The sequence below is a fragment of the Lemur catta genome, chromosome 1 (genome assembly GCF_020740605.2).
Source record: "Lemur catta isolate mLemCat1 chromosome 1, mLemCat1.pri, whole genome shotgun sequence".
NCBI lineage: Eukaryota > Metazoa > Chordata > Mammalia > Primates > Lemuridae > Lemur > Lemur catta.
The window spans coordinates 93,920,378-93,935,766 of NC_059128.1; positions in this window are offsets into that span (position 1 = coordinate 93,920,378).

Sequence of the window (15,389 nt, forward strand, 5' to 3'; positions counted from 1 at the left end):
TGTTTCTCCATATTTATATAGTCTAAATAAACACCATTTTAATGGCTACATAATGTTTTGTCATGTTGACACATAGTATTTCACCAACAACTTCCTTATTTGGGACATTTATGTTGCTTCTAAATTTTAGATATTGAAATAACTTTATGATAAATGTACTTGTGGAGGTTTTTGTTTATGTTAAATATAGCCTTAGCAGAAATCCCAGGGGTGCAATTACTAAGTCAGAGGGCGTGACCATCCGTGTGGCCTTTGCCGTATAACACATAGAGCTTTCCCTTTGATGATGGCTGTTTAGTTAAAGCCCCAGGGCCTCCCAAATGCCTGGGAATCTTCATTTTAGAAATAATCTATTTTTGGCTTGTTTTTATTTTACAAGGTTGTCAGGCAAGCAGAGAAGACCACTGGGAGCAGATGAGCAAATCCCAGTTTGCCCAAAGAAATGCCTATTTTCTAAGAGTCATGAAGAATTTAGGAGGAAGGCAGACCCAATGTCTAATGCTGACTTCACTACTGGTGAGTTGTGTGGCCTTGGGAAAGACTCAGTTTCCTCACCTCTGACGGGAAGCTGTGACTGTAGCTGCTCACTGGCTTGCTCTGAGGAGGAAGTGAGAAATGCATGGCAAGTGCCGGCTGCAGCAGTTGGCACTCAGTAAGTGCTCAGGGGGTTGGAGCTGATCCTAAGCTCAGCAAAAGTACTCTTCCCACAGACCTGCATGGGGGTGGAGCTCAGCCCTGCTGAGGGAAAGGGTAAGAAAGCTAAACCCACGCAGCTTCCAGAGACAAAGCACATTCCTGGGTGAAGGACTTGGGGTGTTGCCTTCCAACTATTTCTTAATGGCTCTAACGCTGTTGAGAATTAAATAATTAAAGGAAGGGGAAGGAGAGAAAGAGTAGAAACAATCTTCTCTGGAACCGCCAGCCTGTATTATCTGCTTTAGCACAAAAATGAGAGCAAACTGATATTTATTGAGCAACTATTATGTCCCAGGTGCTTCACATTCATTTTCTCCCCAGACCTCCCTGCAGGGGTGAGGGGAGACTGCAAACATACCTCCATCCCCGTCTTCACTCTACCACACTCCCCTCTGCCCAGTGACGTTCCTCTGCACAGCATCCACAGGGCTCCTTCACTTCCTTGGGGCCTCTCTTCAAATGTCATCTGCTCATAGGGGCCTTCTCTGATCTCCCCCTGTCCCGTCTAAAACAGCCTCCCCCCATTGTTCTCTACCCTCAGGCCCTGCTTTCTGTCCTACTGAAATGTGTTATGTATGTATCTGTGTCTCTCTTGTGTGTCTACCTTATCCACCACTACTGGAGGGCAACACAGAGGGGCCAGCCACGCAGAGGGGCTCAGTACACATCTGTGGAGAAATGTGAGGTCCAGACTGGTCAGCCATGAGAGTGTGGCAAGGGAGAGGTCAGTCAGGACAGCTGCTGGAGGAGCTGGGCCATGAGCAGGACCCCTGCCAGTTGCGGTTTGTCCTCTGTTTTGGGGCCTTGCTCCATATAACCCAGTCCCCTTGTCACTCATGTTGCCATCAGACATCCCATCTGAGAACCTACAGTGAGTCCAGAAGAGAACAGGGTACCAAGCTAAGAAGTCCTGCAATAACTGAGCCCCCCACCTCAGAAGGCATTGCATCGGCCGGGCACAGAGGCTCACGCCTGTAATCCTAGCACTCTGGGAGGCCGAGGCGGGAGGATCACTTGAGGTCAGGAGTTCGAGACCAGCCTGAGCAAGAGCGAGACCCCATCTCTACTAAAAATAGAAAGAAATTAGCTGGACAACTAAAAATATATGTAGAAAAAAAAAAGAAGGCATTGCATGAACTCTGCTGCCATTACCAATATGCCCCCAGGCCATCACATGCCCCCGCAGGCTGAGGGCTCCTTCCAATGCCTCAGGTGCTCTCCATGAGAGGAGTGTTGAGCAACACACTTCTGGGGAGAACTGTCCTTTATAGACCAGTGCACAGCTGTCTGTCCTGGACCTGACAGTATGGCTTTGCAGGCCCAACTCATGGCCTTGCTCTAGATCTGGGCCTTGCTCTTTCCTCGGGAGCGGGAACTTGAAGTCGTCCAGGTCTCCTGTGTCTGAATGCTAGCCCTGCCACCTGCTAGCTGGAGAACTGCACTCAGCCTCCTTCCTCATATGGAAAGTGGGGAACGATTATTGTCCTGGGAAGAAATCACTTCATTAAAGCGCCAGACACAAAGTAGGCACTGGTGGTAGCTGTAATTGGTAACTTGTCACCAGGTCACACAGGAAGTGAGATTGGGTCCAGGTCTCCTGCTTTCAAAGCCCTCGTTCTTTCCACCACGTCATATGCAAATGGCCACGGTCTGTGTGACACAAAATACTAGAGAAATACATTTATGGTGATTCCAGTAAAGGATTCTTGGGCTTTTTGTATCATGTTCCCAGGGTTCTGTAATCAAGAAATCCATTTCTCCAGTCACTTCTGAAAGTTTCTGCTCTTTTTCCGGACCTTACAAAGGAAGATGTCGCAAAATGCAGAAGGATTTCCTCCAGATCAGAGCAGTGAGCCAGGGATAGACACCCTGATGCCCTCACCTGGAACTCTCTCCCTCCTTCTTGGATGACAACGAACTTCTCGGAATTGCAGGACATCCTCCCAAGATGAAGCAAGTTTTTGGAAAAGTGAAACCTGATTTTAGAGCCTCAGGGGTATTCACTACACCTGGTCAAACCTGCTTGGTTAACAGATAAGGAAACTGAGGCCCAGGCAGTCACACTGGTTATGACTGCTCCCGCACGGCATTCGTGTCTGAGACAAAATTACTAACCGCCCTTGTGTTTCTGGTAAACAGTGTTTGAGGTTTAGCTCCACATGAGCGATCGTATATGAGCACATCTCTGGCTGTGCAGTTTAATAACCACCTTTCTAAAGTAATCTCTGCCTGCAATGTGCGGTGGCTGGAGCAGTTCAATTTCAGCACCGAATGTGAAATAACCGTGGGCCCCGCAGACGCACAGAGGACTGAATTAGGAGAACGTTGTTCCATTTGTCAACACGGAAGGAAACGTCATGTATTTCTTCTTTCTGGCGCCAGACTTAACACAGGGCCGGCTTCTGTCAAACAATTCCTCTTTGCAATGGTCGCTAGATGAGGCTGTAGCCCACCACACTAGATCATTTGCAGCATGGTAAAGCAGAGTAGGAACACTAGCAGAGGAAGACCAGGCTTTAAGAACTGGCTCTGCCCACTGTAGGTTATACCTTGTTGTTCTAAGCCTCAGTTTTTCTTGTCCAGAAAATAGGTGCAGTAATATTTACCACATTCAGTCCTACAGCTTTAAATACAGTCTATAGACTGATCCCTCCCAAATGCGAATCTCACCCCAGTCCCTCTCCTGAGCTCTCGATTCATGCATACCACTGTCTACTGGACCCCTCCTCTTGAGACCTGGCCCCAGTCTCAGAGCTGCCACTTCTTGTGTGACCTGGGGCAAGTTACTAAATATAGCTACCACTGGTGCCTACCATGGGCCAGGCACATTATAAAAATGATTTCTTTCCAGCACAAGAATCATTCCCCATTTTACCGTAATCGACATGCCCCCAAAAGGACCTTTCTATTTCCTGCCCCCTAAACCTGTGCCTCCCCTCATCTGCCACTGCTCTGAACACCATCAGTTTCCACCCACCTGCTCAGGCCACACACCCAGGAGTTCTAGTTCCTCTTCTCTCCTGCTGCACACTTTTAATCCATCAGCTAGTCCTGCAGCTTCTCCTGCAAAATGCATCCACAGCCTGACCCTTTCCCACCACACACGCTATTTCCACATAATTCCTGGCACCTTTTTTGCCAGGAACCTATGGACCCCTTTATCAGAATAATGTTTTTAAATACATAAAATAAAACACATAGGATTACAAAGGAAACCAATCACATTGCAATGTGTATAGTTATTAAAATATTTTAAAGAATAGATTTATATAATATTAATGTATGTGCTTTATTATTACCACATTGGAAAAAAGATCCGGTGGCAAGTCTAACAACTATTATAATTCCAGAGTCGTGATGAATATCTCCGGATGCCTGCAGGGACTGGATGTAATGTGATATTAAAAACATCTGTGATTTCTAGTGGTGATAAAATCCCAGGCATTGCGCATGTCATTGTGGTTTGTTGCCTACATTTATCATTGAAGGGAATGCTAAAATCTAGCTAGGGGGTGAATGAAAATAAAGACACACACACATACACTCCCCCACTTAGCAGTCTGTGAACTCCCTGAGTTCTGGTTGGGAACACTTGATGGAGTCACACCGTGGGCGTCCCGGGCCTGGGTTTTTGCAGCAGCCTCCTGACGCGCCTCCAGGTGTCCAGCCTGGCCCCTCAGTGCATTCTCTGTGCAACAGTGCCACCAACTTCTTCCCTATGTGCATGCTACTATATTGCTGTCCTGCTTTGAAGCCTCCAACAACTTCTTATCACCGTAAATAAAACACAAAGTCCTCACCACAGCCAACGAGGAGTCGTATGATCCGAGCCCTGGCTACCCCCATCCCCGTCTTCTCTCTACCACCCTCTCCTCTGCCCAGTGACGTTCCTCTCCACAGCATCCACATGGCTCCTTCACTTCCTCGGGGCCTCTCTTCAAATGTCACCTGCTCATAGGGGCCTTCTCTGATCTCCCCCTGCCCCGTCTAAAACAGCCTCCCCGCATCGTTCTCTACCCTCAGGCCCTGCTTTCTGTCCTACTGGAATGTATTATGTATGTATCTGTGTCTCTCTTGTGTGTCTACCTTATTCACCACTACTAGAGGGCAACACAGAGGGGCCAGCCACACAGAGGGGCTCGGTACACATCTGTGGAGAAATGTGAGGTCCAGACTGGTCAGCCATGAGAGTGTGGCAAGGGAGAGGTCAGTCAGGACAGCTGCTGGAGGAGCTGGGCCATGAGCATGACCCCTGCCAGTTGCGGTTTGTCCTCTGTTTTGGGGTCTTGCTCCATATAACCCAGTCCTCTTGTCACTCATGTTGCCATCAGACATCCCATCTGAGAACCTACAGTGAGTCCAGAAGAGAATAGGGTACCAAGCTAAGAAGTCCTGCAATAACTGAGCCCACCACCTCAGAAGGCATTGCATGGGCCGGGCACAGAGGCTCACACCTGTAATCCTAGCACTCTGGGAGGCCGAGGCGGGAGGATCACTTGAGGTCAGGAGTTCGAGACCAGCCTGAGCAAGAGCGAGACCCCATCTCTACTAAAAATAGAAAGAAATTAGCTGGACAACTAAAAATATATGTAGAAAAAAAAAAGAAGGCATTGCATGAACTCTGCTGCCATTACCAATATGCCCCCAGGCCATCACACTCCTCCCCCAGGCTGAGGGCTCCTTCCAATGCCTCAGGTGCTCTCCATGGGAGGAGTATTGAGAACACACTCTGGGGAGAACTGTCCTTTATAGACCAGTGCACAGTTGTCCCTCCTGGACCTGACAGTATGGCTTTGCAGGCTCAACTCATGGCCTTGCTCTAGATCTGGGCTCTGCTCTTTCCTTGTCTGACCCACCTGGTCTCTCCACTTCAGTAGAACTCCCACTATGGCATCCTCCCGGCAACGAGCATGCTGCCCACACCTCAGATCTCCTGGGGAGCTGCCTGAAGAGCCAGCCTTCTGGTCCCAGGAGAAAGCAGCCCTCCCCTTCACGCCCTCCCACTTCTTGAAACAAACACGAGCAAACAAAACAAAAGCTTAAGTCCCAGCCTGATTCACCCAGGTTTGGTTCCCAATTTTTGAAATCCCCTTCCCAGGGCTCTTGAGAACCAGGGCTGGGTGGGGCTGGCCCCGGGCCATGAGGCATGTCACCAAGGGGGAGCTAAAGTCGGGATGTGGGGTAAAGATGAGGTCTTCCAATGAAGCAGAGCTGAGAGGCAGATGCCAGGCCAGAGCAATAGGCCTGCTCCAGCTCAGCCACTTTAGCTCGTGCAGGGCAAGAGAACAAACGGAGGCCACAGACCATATGCCTCAGTGTTTAAAAGTTATAAATCACGCTAATGTAGCATGAAATAAAATATGTTCTGTCCTACTTTGGCAAATATACCTTCATAACAAGATGGAATGCCAGCTTCAGACTTACAGTGTTCACGCTCCTCCAAGTTCCAAGTCTGAACACGGCAGCAGGGGAGAGCCCTCAACCTGGGGGTCTCCCCTCCTCCATTTTCCTTTCATTCCCAGCCCTGCCCTACAACATGAGGGGCCTCTGGGGAATGAAGGCCCCTGACACCGCAGCCCCGACACAAATATCTGCTTTGCCCCCTTCGGCCAAGAGTACGCATAGCAACAGTGCAGTCTTGTCTTGGCTGGGGAGATGGAAGGAGAAGCCACACAGGCCCTGAAATGAACTTGGGGACCCTTGGGCAGGGACTTTGGGAGTTTCTGGTACCCCAAGGATGGTCTGGGGAGGCACAGCCATTTGGCCCCATGAACTTCTCACCCGGTGGGGAAAGGTAGGGCCAGAACAGGCCCTATAAAGAGAAAGGCCTAGCAAGTGGTCCTGGCATTGGGGTTGAAGGGCAGTACCTCCCCAGACCCCCATCCCTGAGCAGGCAGATCTGGAAGGGTCTTGGAGAGTGGAGACTAGGGGGCTTGCCCAAGGCACTGCGAAACGGATGTAGGAACCTTTTTAGAGAGTGCTAAGCACAGCTGTCAAAGCCTCAGAGGCAGATCCAGCTCATTTTTGGCTATTTCTAAAAATCTTCCTTCAAAAAAAGATCTCACTCTCATTGAGTATCTGAAAAAGTATTCTCTGCGGCAGGGCGTGGTGGCTCACGCCTGTAATCCTAGCACTTGGGAGGCTGAGGCGGGCGGATCATTTGAGCTCAGGACTTAGAGACCAGCCTGAGCAAGAGCGAGACCCCGTCTCTACTAAAAAAAAATGGAAAGAAATTAGCTGGATAACTAAAAATATATAGGAAAAAATTAGCTGGGCATGGTGGCACATGCCTATAGTCCCAGCTACTCAAGAGGGTGAGGCAGTAGGATTGCTTAAGCCTAGAAGTTTGAGGTTGCTGTGAGCTAGGCTGATGCCATGGCACTCTAGCCCGGGCAACACAGGGAGACTCTGTCTCAAAAAAAAAAGTATTCTCTGTAAGTAGCTTCAGAACATTGTGATGTAAAAACTCTAATGTGTTGGTCAAAAATAAGCTTTGTTGCTTGATGGTTTCACCATTCATAAAATATTCTAGCCATCAATTTAAAAATAACAACAAAGTATTTAAAACTCTTTCAATAAACACAAATAAGAACAACGAAGCTTCAGTTGTTATTGTTGTTGTTTTAACCTTGATTTTGAATTGTGAGCAGCTTAAGGAAGGGATATCAAGGCACATGAGAATAAAAAGACAAAGTGATTCAAAAATAAATGAAGTGGCATAGATACAGGAAGAAGCAGAGATGTCTGCACAAACGAGATAAAGGATCATAAAAAGACCTACCCACCTACACAGATGAATATTCTCACACTGGTGCCTTTTGAGACACTGTTGATAAAGATTTTGAGACCATGTTGCATTTTTACAACCACAGGCACCAACAGCGATATCATCTCCAACCACTTTCCCTGTGAGCTGTATGGACTTGTTATGTGACAGACTCCCAGTTTCTCAACCCTTTCTAGAATTGTCTGGGCATGAACCTCCAGCCTCAGATCATGGTTCATCTTATTTGATGGTCACATAGAAGCATTAAGCAAGTGGTTAGAATCAGGCATCTGAATCACCAGGACTCCTTTTTTGTCCCTGTATCAATCTGTCAATGATAATAACTGATTTTTAGATAGGATTGGAATCTTTCGAAATGTGACATCCATATTGTCTCTAATGGTCCTTTTATTGGCCTATAGCTAAGGGCAGGTGCCCATGCCCAGAAACGGATAAGGAAAGTAAGGAGGAGAAAGGTGACACTGCTTGCCTGGGGTCTGAGTGCAAGTTACTTACTGGCACTCAGAGTCTGAATAAGAACCAGGGAGAGCCCAGCTGTCCTGCCTCCTGGTGCCGTGTGTGCCCTCCTCGCCCTCCCTCTCACCCTCCCCCACCTGCTGTCCCTGGAGAAGGGCAGGGTATCCGGGCCCCTGACCACCTCCTGACTCAGGCAGCTGATGCACACGACCAACGGGGAGTCATTCTGGGCCGTTCTGATGAGGGGTGTGGGTGTAGCCAGCTGTATGTGGCAGGGGAGGACCCAAGAGGGCGGCTCGGGGAGGTCCTGTTTCTGAGAAGCAGAGAAAAAACAGGGTCCAATGGTGCCAGGAAATTAAATGCATGGCATCCAGGTAGGCCGAATATGGAAACAAAATAATAGCCATGGCTTGGGAAATCACCATCCTCACCATGTCTGAAGACACTGGCCTGGATTAAAAGGGAGGGAGAGAGGGAAGGAGCAAACCAAAGAGGCCCCACTGCTCCTGTCAGCCAGGTTTGCCTCTGAGGAGAGGCGCCAGCGCTGCTGTCCTCAGCTGCGGCTAACTATGACGCCTAGATGAGCCACAAGACTCTCATGAGGGTAATAAATACATGCTGGTTGAGAGAATGGCTGTGTGGATGGGCAGCGGCATGGCTGGAAGCAATGGAGGGAATAAATGCAGGAATCAGTGCTCTGTCATCATTGTTTCCACAGGTAGAGGGTCCTGGTTGCATTTGCGTCTCTTATTCTGGAACTGTTTTTCAGTTTGGGATATAGGATTCTGTCTTTAACCAAATTTATTATTATTATTTCTTAATTGAAGGGAGCATTTCATGAGAGTAGCCAAACTCTAGTGAAGAACACTTCCCTGTTGGAAGAGGTCACCTGACCCTCATGTCCTCTCTTCTAACCTCCCTACCCACCCAGCCCAGGAAGAGCACCAACTGCTTCCCTAGAAGACCCCTGAGGTCATCTCTGCAGAAATTGTGTTACCGAGCAGGTTGGCCTGACTTTGCTGTGCTGCAAACATTGGGATGGGGAACCTACCACCCAAAAACCACAGCTAAACCTTTGCTTGTTTTTTTTTTTTTTTTTTTTTTAATTTTTATTTATTTATTTTTTTATTTCAGCTCATCATGGGGGTACATAAGTTCAGGTCATATACATTGTCCCTGTCCCGCCCATCCCCCCGAGTCAGAGTCCCAAGCGCGTCCGCTCCCACTCTCCAGACAGTGCGCCTGGCACTCACCATGTATTCATACCTCGATCCCCTCCCCCCCCACCTCCCCGGGTCTGCACTCTCAAGCATGACCATTCCCCAGAGGGTGCGCAATGCACTCGTCATGTAGGCATACACCCATCCCCTCCCCCCACCCCCCCATCCCAGTCTGATATCCAATTGGTATCCTTCCCTGATGTACATTTAGGTGATGATCAGGGAAACCAGTTTTCTGGTGAGTACATGTGATGCTTGTTTTTCCATTCTTTGGATACTTCACTTAGTATAATGGGTTCCAGCTCTCTCCAGGAGAACCAAAGAGATGTCGTATCATCGTTATTTCTTATAGCTGAGTAGTACTCCATGGTATACATATACCACAGTTTACTAATCCATTCGTGGATTGATGGGCACTTGGGTTGTTTCCACATCTTTGCGATTGTGAATTGTGCTGCTATAAACATTCGGGTACAGGTGTCTTTGTTAAAGAATGACTTTTGTTCTTCTGGGTATATGCCCAATAATGGAATTGCTGGATCAAATGGTAGGTCTACTTGAATCTGTTTAAGGTATCTCCATATTGCTTTCCATAGGGGTTGCACTAGTTTGCATTCCCACCAGCAGTGTATGAGTGTTCCTGTCTCTCCGCATCCACGCCAACACGTGTTGTTTTGGGATTTTTTGATAAAGGCCATTCTCACCGGAGTTAAGTGGTATCTCATTGTGGTTTTGATTTGCATTTCCCTGATGATTAGGGATGTTGAGCATTTTTTGATTCGTTTTTTGGCCATTCTTATGTCTTCTTTTGAAAAATTTCTATTCATGTCCTTTGCCCATTTTTTGATAGGATTGTTTGATTTTTTCTTGCTGATTTTCCTGAGTTCTAAATAGATTCTTGTTATCAGTCTTTTATCTGATGTGTAGTATGCGAAAATTTTTTCCCATTCTGTAGGTTGTCTGTTTATTTTCGTGACTGTTTCTTTGGCTGTGCAGAAGCTTTTTAATTTAATCAGGTCCCATTCGTTTATTTTTGTTGTTGCTGCAATTGCCTTAGGGGTTTTCTTCATAAATTCTTTGCCTAGACCAACGTCTGTGAGAGTCTTTCCTACATTTTCTTCTAGAATTCTAATCGTTTCCCATTTAAGGTTTAAATCTGTTATCCACCGTGATTTGATTTTTGTGAGAGGTGAAATCTGTGGGTCCTGTTTCAGTCTTCTACATGTGGCTATCCAGTTTTCCCAGCACCATTTATTGAATAGGGACTCTTGTCCCCAGAGTATGTTTTTGTCTATTTTGTCAAAGATTAGATGATTATATGAGGATGGTTTTATATTTGGGTTTTCTGTTCTGTTCCACTGGTCTGTGTCCCTGCCCTTGTGCCAATACCAAGCAGTTTTAAGCACCACAGCTTTGTAGTATAGTTTGAAGTCTGGCAAATCAATACCTCCCATTTTGTTTTTATTGCTTAAGATTGCTTTTGCTATACGGGGTCTTCTCTGTTTCCATACAAAGTGTATAATTATTTTTTCTAAATCTGTGAAAAATGATGTTGGTAATTTAATAGGAATTGCATTGAATCTATAGATTACTTTGGGTAGTATAGACATTTTAACGATGTTAATTCTTCCAATCCATGAGCATGGTATGGATTTCCACTTATTTACGTGTTCTGCAATTTCCTTCCTTAGCGTTTCATAGTTCTCTTTATAGAGGTCCTTTACCTCTTTAGTTAAATATATTCCTAGATATTTTATTTTCTTTGTTGCTATTTTGAAAGGTATTGAGTCCTTAATTTGGTTCTCCGATTGAATGGTATTGGCATATATGAATGCCTCTGATTTGTGTGTATTGACTTTGTAACCTGAGACATTACTGAATTCGTTAATTAATTCCAGGAGTCTCTTGGTTGAGTCCTTGGGGTTTTCCAGATACAACATCATATCATCAGCGAAGAGTGAGAGTTTGATCTCTTCTGTCCCTATTTGGACACCTTTGATTCTGCTCTCTTGTCTGATAGCTCTCGCAAGGACTTCCAATACAATGTTGAAAAGTAATGGGGACAGTGGGCAGCCTTGTCTGGTTCCAGTTCTGAGTGGGAATGCTTTCAATTTTTCCCCATTCAGTATGACTTTGCTTGTTTTTATCCAGTCTTTGACAAGAATTTACAAAAATATTAACCTGTGCCTTGACTGTGATGGGCCTTTGTTGTGTAATTGGAAGAGCACTTTCGTCCATGCAGCAGAGAAAATAGAGCATTGGTCTTGGAGCCAGAACACCTGGGCTTTGTTTGTTCTCAAACGAGACATTTAATCACTTTGGATCTGAGTTTCCTTATTTGCAAAATGATATGATGCTCTGCCTCTCACAGGATGTGGTAGGAATCAAATGCAAATTATTTGATGCATCTGAGCATTCTTTACAAATATAAACCACTTGTGATAATATTTATCGAGCATCTGCTTGGTCCAGGCATTGTTTGAAGAGCTTTACATGAATCAACTCATTTTGATCTTCATGACAACACTATGAGGTGGGTACTGGTATGACCCTCCTTTTTAGATGAGGAGACCAAGATGCCCACCCAAGACCACCCAGCCAGGGAGTCTGGCTGCAGAGCCTGCCTTGCACCCACTATACACACTCTTTTGGGTCTGACCATAACTTAGGCAAGCCTGTCAGTGTTGAGCGGATGGTTGGGTGGTATTGGCACTGACATCCCAACCAAACGCTGCTTTCAAAACTTGTACAACTTCCACCATTATTGCTTGTATTTGTCTGAAGCCCTTGATAGAAATTTTTCTATGCATTGGGGTTGTCACAGAAAACGAAACTGAGGTTTAAGGAGGTTAAAAGTCTTAGACCAACATCACCCAGCCAGAAAGCAGCATGGGTGGGATTTGAACCCTCGTCCCCAGAATCCACACATCTGCCTTCAAACCAGGCCACCTCTCCTTGTCTGAGCATCTGCTCAGCTGCTGTGCCCAGGCATCTTGGATGCTGAGACAAAATGCCGAATGCATTTTTCTCCTGCCACTGGGGGTTCTACATGATTAAAAAGCAATTGTTTAAAGGGACAGGTATGACAAGGCAAAGAGATCATTTTTGGAGGCTGGGGTACTGTCTGAGAAAGAAGACACAAACAGGACTCCACGGGGGGCCTGGGGTGGGGGCAGTGCAGTGGTCAGAGGGCAGCACAGGACACCAGAGACAAGCTCACCCGACTACACCTGGCCAGCCAGGCAAGGAGAAGGGGTTTGAAATGAATGTGTTGACCCCACCTATGACCCTGCCACGTGGCTCTTTTACCCAAGGTAGCTCATCCCTGGGGCATGCGGTGTGTGTGGTTCCCCAGTGGGATCTGGTCTCTGGGCTCACCTTGGTATGTCTGCAAGTTCCATGCCCTCTGCTCTGGGAGGCTAGAAACACACTTCTCTTTGAATGGGTGGGTAGGCCCACCCCACATCGTGCTATTTAAAAATTAGAGTGGGTAAAAATGGCCAGCAGGACTCACAAAGCCCAATGTTTTCCATCCTGGGCCAAAAACCCAGGGGGTAATTTCCAAAAGCTCTTTTAGTTGCCCAAACATGCTGTCCACCTCACACTCTCTAAAGACATTCTCCAGAATAGCCCCAGACAGGAGCCCAGAGCGTTGTGAGCAACTTGGGAGCTCAACTGAGTCACAGCTTTACTTTTTTTAGGTCAAGACTATTCATCTAAATAAGGCACAAGAGAAGCTGGTATTTTAAGGCGTTGTGACAAGATGAAAATAGCTGGTTGGTTCCCTCCTCCCCACTTTTCTACCACCAACACCAGGGATCCGTAATTCAAAGTGTGGTTAAGGGAATACCCACCGAGGAGGCTCCTGTTAGCTTTGGACCAACAAGTGAGGACAGGCTTCTGGCCACTGGGCTCTGGCTTGGCCCAGCAGACCCCAAGTGTCTGAGACGTGGAAGACGACATGTGTAGGGCCTGGATCACCAGCTGTGTGAGGGCACCAGCTGGCCAAACTGGAAGGGGTGCCGTGAGATGTGGCCTAGGAGAAGCCCTGTGTCTGGCTGATGGGCAAACATGGCTGCCTTTTCTGGAGCATGTCCCCATGTCCCCAGCAGGAATTCACATCAGAGACTCACTGCAGGTTCAAGGTCAGGTTCAAAAGCACAAGCACCCTGAACAGAAGGCCAAACTGGAGATGAAGAGTGACCCCCCAGTCAAGTTCCAACAAGCTGTGGGTTCCGTGAGGACAGTACTGTAAGGTTTTTGGATAGCCGGTGCCAGAGAAAGAAAGACGAGCAGAGTTGAAAGGGCTAAGTAAAGAGGCTTTATTGGAGTGCTCCCAGGAGAAGTTCTTGGTTCTGGGAGAGAGAAGGGAGAGGAGAGAGGGGAGAGGGGAGAGGGGAGAGAGGAGAGAGAGAGAGAACCGAACCAAGAAGTCACATCGCCCAGAAGTTTGAGTGGGTTTATATAGGTTTTAGAGATGGGGGTGGGGGGTTCTTTGGCGGGAAGATTTTGTTGGGTGAAGAGTGAAGAATTTCTTTGTTATAGTGTTAGGGCAGGTATTGAGAAATAGGAGGGGCCAGTGCTATGTGTGGACTCCAGGACCGGAGACCCTTATCAGGGTAACCATCCAGGTGTGGCTATTCTTTAACTTAGCTGGGCCTTGCAGGCATTGTTCTCGGCAGGTCTTGCGGGCTTCTTCTTTTTCCATTAGGGAGGGGAGGGGTGTCTGCCACCAGCCTTACAAGTACCACGTGTGTCTCGTCCACTGCTCTTCCCAACTTCTACAACAGAGCCTGGTTCTTAGTAGGTGTTCAGTGACTATTTAGGGACTTAGTGGATTCAGTTTTTCGTCTTGTGGCTACTGAAATCAGTATGCTGGCTGGGAAATACCAGATGTTTCAGTCCCAGTTCTGCTGAGTAACTTTAGTCCACAGTTTCTTTATCTGTGAAGTGAATGTAAGGCCCTCCTACCTTTCTCCAAGGTTACTGCAATGACTACGGGAAATACTTTGAAAACTGAAAGCACTCGATAAACTCCAGGGACAATGACTCGATGATGGGGAGCCTCTCTCTCTCAGCTCTGCTGTGCCCGTTTGAAAGCAGTTAGAACCTGCAAGTGTGTAGATGTCAATTCTCTCGATCATGAAAGATGATATCTTGAAATTGGAAGGAATTTCATGTCACCTGCATTCGGTTATGGCACTGAAATGTGGCCACCCCATGAGGGTAATGTTGGGTCACCATCCACTGGAGGGACATTAACTGTCATATCTAAGAGGCTAATTGTGAGTTCAATATTCACGTCTCAGCGGTTAACAGTGAAGAAGTGGAAATGCTTCACCTCTCCTATGCACATTAAAATTGAACTGACCACTATAGTATCCTCTTTAAAAATAAATTCTTTGAGTCTTTTGAATTGTAATGGAGGGCCTGGCAAATCAGTGAGCACAAACAGCAGCCGCTAGTCAATGAGAGCCGCTCCCACGGGCAGGCACTGGGCCAGGTGTTTGATCCACATAATGTCATTTGCTCCTTTCTTCATCGCTATGAGGTCAGTGTTATTCTCATTTTACACATGAAGAAACTGAAGGCCAGAGGCACTAAGTAACTTACCCAAGATCACCAACAGACCCCTGGGTTTCTCTAGCAGCAAAAAAAATGAAAAGGCAAAGAGAGTTATGTTTGGAACCAATAGAATGACAGGAAGACCATGTTTTGTTGCAAACTATTTCTTTCCCCCTTTCCACTTTAATGTGTGTGACAGGCCCTCTAGGAACTTATCATCCAGAACTGCTCAACCTGATAGAGTCTGGTTGCACCTGAATCAGAGAGCAGTGAAATGAACCCAGGTGTGCCCCACTGTGGGGGTAAATTGGAATGACAACAAGGTGGTTAAATGGATCATTTGGAGCAATCACATGGGACAGTAGCTCTCCAAACCACTGCAGTCCTTTTCAACGCAGTCACCCTGGGAGACTCACTGACTCCGTCTGTGGGCCTCAGCCTTGGCACATTGGAATCACCTGGGGAGCTCTAAAATACTGCTATCCATCCAGTCCTACCCGCCCAGGGATCCTGACCCAATCAGGCTGGGCCAGAGCATGAGGATTTTTCGAATCTCACCAGGTGATTCTAACATGCAGAGGGTCCAGACTCACTCCTTGGAGCCTTTTGAGAACGCTTCTTGAAGAAATGCCTTCAATGTCTGTGACACTTTCCCTTGAATCTTT